Source organism: Rhinopithecus bieti, unplaced genomic scaffold (genome assembly GCF_001698545.2).
Source record: "Rhinopithecus bieti isolate Rb0 unplaced genomic scaffold, ASM169854v2 scaffold_31447, whole genome shotgun sequence".
In the NCBI taxonomy this organism is placed as follows: Eukaryota; Metazoa; Chordata; class Mammalia; order Primates; family Cercopithecidae; genus Rhinopithecus; species Rhinopithecus bieti.
The window spans coordinates 121,557-126,020 of NW_016813376.1; positions in this window are offsets into that span (position 1 = coordinate 121,557).

A 4,464-nucleotide genomic window follows, 5' to 3' on the forward strand; every position below is an offset into this window, starting at 1 on the left:
GTTTCTCGTGGAAAAAGGAAATTTCTTTTGCATTGGTTTCAGACCTAACTGGTTACAAGAAAAACCAAAGGCCATTGCACAATGCTGAAGTACTTTTTCAAATTTAAAATTTGAAAGTTATTCTTAAAATCTATCATTTATTTTAAAATATGGATGAGTGAGAAAGCATAGATTTGATAAAGTGAATTCTTTTCTGCGATCTACAGACACTTCCCAATAAGAAAATCATAAACAAGTGCTAGTATCAATATTTTTACCAAAAAATGGCATTCTTAGAACTTTTTATAGGCTAGAAGGTTTGTACAAACTATTCTGCCATGGATTTTAAAATATAAGTGAATATTACATTGCAAAAAAAAAAATCAGGTTACAGAGAACTGGCAAGGAAGAATCTTATGTAAAACACAGAAAACATACAAAACATATTTTAAAACATATAAAAACAGAACTTGTACCTCAGATGATACTGGAGATTGTGGTGACATATTAGCATTATCACTGTCTTGCTAAAACATAAAAATAAAAGGATGGAAGATGAAATTACAATACAAATGATGATTTACACATATAAAAGGAAAACAAAAATTGTTTTGATCAACTACTAAAGGAAGAACTACTAAAGATATACCATCCAGCACATTGCCACTCTACATGTGGTCTGTGAACCAGCAGCCTAGGGATCCTCTGGGAGTTTAGAAATGCAGAATCTTAGGCCTCACCCAAGACCTAACCAATCAGAATCTACATTTCAATAAGACCCTCAAGTGGTTCGAAATGTAGTACTTTAAAGTTTGAAAAATATTGTCTACATATAATAGCAGGGATGTGTTACCAACCTGAGACATGTAAATGAAGGCATGCAAAATCTCCATCACCCGAAATAACTTTCATTTGAAAATTTACATGTATCTAATATAGGCTTATTGATAATTACAAAGAATTTAATTTAACAAAACATTAAATGGTCCATGATTTTTAAATGACTATTCTACTGCCAACCAAATACGAAAATTTTGACATTTAACTTTGAATATGCACACTACATAGAACATGTATTCATTCATTCAACAAATGGTTATTGGCTACCTACTATATGTCAGACACTATGCTAGACACTGAGAGTACTGAAATTTAGTAAAATATCACCCATCCAAGGACCTTTCAGTCGAAGAGAGAAACAGATTCATGTATACAGGTAATACAACATTCTCAGTATAATACAGAACAATGTATGGCATATTACGAGGCACAGATAAGGGGCACTTGGTGGGGGATGATGAAGATGGTAGAGAAAGGCAAATTTCCTGAGAAAGTATAAATTCAGTAAAAAACTGAGTGTTTACCAGAAGAAGAAAGAAGGGAATAACATGCTAAGATGAGAGAAGAAGAACCAAAGCATGGAAGCAACAAATGTAAAGATGAGTGCAGAAAACCTCTGAGCAGTTTTGTCTTGCTGGAGGGTAAGGTGAATGGAGGGTAAGGTGAAAGAAGAGCAAGATATGAATTAAGGCTGATGTGGCAAGCAGGGGCTTGATAAAAGAGGATCTAGAATTTATCTTCTAAGTTATGGGGGGAAACTGAAGGTTTCCAAGCAAGGGAATAGCCTGATTGCATCCGTGTTCTTTGAAATGACCACTCCGGGTGCAGTGAGAATGGACTAGAGAAAGGGAGAAGAGCAAGGAAGCTATTGCAGTAGTACAGGCAAGAAATGGATGGGGGCCTCCACCAGAGCAGAAACAGTGAAATAAAAGCGTAATGTATGCAAAATATTTTGTGCACATAAACAAACAGTAAGTCTTGGCTACTGATTAGATACTGAGGCAGGCAAGAGAAAAGCGGGTATGAGGAGACAGGGAAAACAAAATGTTTTCTGTCAAAGGCAGATGACAAATATTTTAGGCTTTGTGACAACTAGCTGTTCTCCTACTCCATGAGGAATATGTTCCAAGAACCCCAGTGAATGCCTGAAACCGCAGATAGTACCAGATTCTTTATAATACATGTGCTATGTTTTTTCCTATACATACATACCTATGATAAAGTTTAATTTATAAATCAGGTATGAGATTAACATCAATAACTAATAATAAAATAGAACAATTATAACAATGTATTCTAATAAAAGTTATGTAAATGTAGTCTCTAAGTGTCTTATTGTACTGTACTCACCTATTTTTAGACTGTGGCTGACCACAGGTAACTGAAACCTTGGAAAGTGAAATGGAGAAAAAGGAGGGCTACTATACTCAAACTCTGCCACAGTAATGAAAAGGTAGCCATAGGCAAATGAGTATGGCTGCTTTCTGACAAAGCTTCACTTACAATCACATACAGTATGTCAAATTTGGCCCGTGGGTCATAATTTGCCAGACACTGCTCCAGCTAGATGATGGAAGGTGATTCCATTAACTCAGTAGTTCTCAACCTTGGCTGGACATTAAACTTACATGGGAAATATTAAAAACTTCATTGCTCAGTCCATACCATATCATACCACAGGCCAATTAAATTATAGTATCTAGGGGGTGTGACCCAGGCAACAGTATTGTCTAAAGCTCACCTCGTAATTTTAGTGTACAGCCAAAGTTGAGAGCCACTGCACAAACTGTTGGATATTAGTGAAAAAGTGGGTTTACAATCAAAAATTTTTAAAAAAACTCAGTTTTGAACATATTTAGTCCTATTGGGTTTATGAGATATATCCAGCAGAAATTCTAAGCAGGTAGGAAGACAGATAAAAGATTGCAAGGGCTTGAACCTCTCCCAGACAAATCTGAGAGGCTTCAGCAGGTGTTATTCACTGAAGCTTTGACAGCTGGTGAAGACATGCTAGAGACCACACAATAGGCCATTCCCTGAGAATAATATTTAAAGTGTAAGCTGGGATCCTGTGGAGTTGGTGCAATGGAAAGCTTAGACAGGTGTGCAGGAACTGATTGTGCTCATGCACGGGTAAATATTGCCAAGCATACCCATATCAAACATGTAATTCAGGCTTAAGCATAAATACTAACAGTGAAAATATGACCAGCTATAGCCATAGCTGACTTTTATTCATCCCAGTAAATACTACTGGAGAGGTCATGGAGAGAAATCGGCATCTGATCTGGCAGACGCCCAATCATCTGGCTCTATTCATTATTCTTCCCTGTGTGATTCTATTTCCTAAAACTGAAGACATTTTCAGAAGCCCTGCCAAGTACCCAACCTGAAATTAAATACCAATCTCTCCAACAAAAATACACAAAATTTATAGTAATGAGAATATATCTTTTCAACAATGATAGGTTGCTGCATAGTTTACACTGGTGCAGTAGAAAGGTTTATGGTAATGCACAAACTGTAGAAGTCAAATTTTAAATTTTAAAATGTATGCAGAATTTGTGGAAGGAGTTCCTAAACAAAGTTCCTAAAAAAAAATCTCAATTGACAACCAGGCTGACTTAGAAACATAAAAGATGTGAAAGACAACACACCTACACTCATGGATTACAGGTCTAAGATGAATGATGATAAAATTCTAAAACTGAATTATTAGTAATTCCATTCTAAAGGACATATGGAAATTAAGTGATCAAATTAATAACTGCATGATGATGCTCATATGTTTTTATTGTTGGACAAAAAACATGCATTAAATCAATAACAAAGAATCTGAAAATGGATTGCATTTTACTTTCACTGAGCCAACTTCATATAAGTAAACATTTCAAATAATTATCTTTTCTTACCTCATCATTTTCATTGCCACTTGAACTCTTCCTCATTGATTTATACTGAAAATATTTAAAACACATAATTTATTTTCCCTTGAACATATAAATTCTCTACTAGTAAACTATGTACAAGGTTCTTTCATATTTTGGTAGCTTTATTAAATTACCTGATAACAAATTTAAGTATATAACAAGTGTAAACAGTCCTACTACTAAAACTAACAAATATAATGCTTTCCATGTGCAAGGCCTTGTTGTAAGTACTTTACACAGATCAAGTAACATTTCTTTCTTAAGTCAAGCTGTTTCCCATTCATTAAGGTGTGTAATCTGAGGGTTGTCTTAGAATTTTCCTTTTTCTTAATTCACTATATCTAACATGTCATCAAGTCAATTCTTTTTTTAATCTCTCTCAGACTTACTTCTTCAGAATTCTCACAACTACCACCCTTTCCCAGGCCCTCATTATCTTACACCTGGTCTATAATCTCACCATTCTAAGATGTCATCTATTATTAAGAAACCTACTGCTTTTGGGTTAAAAAAAACTACATTAAATGTATATATTGATTAATAATTATAATAATGATGACAGCTAACACTTGTACTAGTGCTTGCTATATGCCAGTCACTGATTTAAATGTCTTACATGTATTAATCCATTTAATCTTCTTAACAACCCTACTACATAAGAACTAGGCTTATATGTGAAAAAATGCTTAGAGTAAGGCCGGGCACGGTGGCTCAA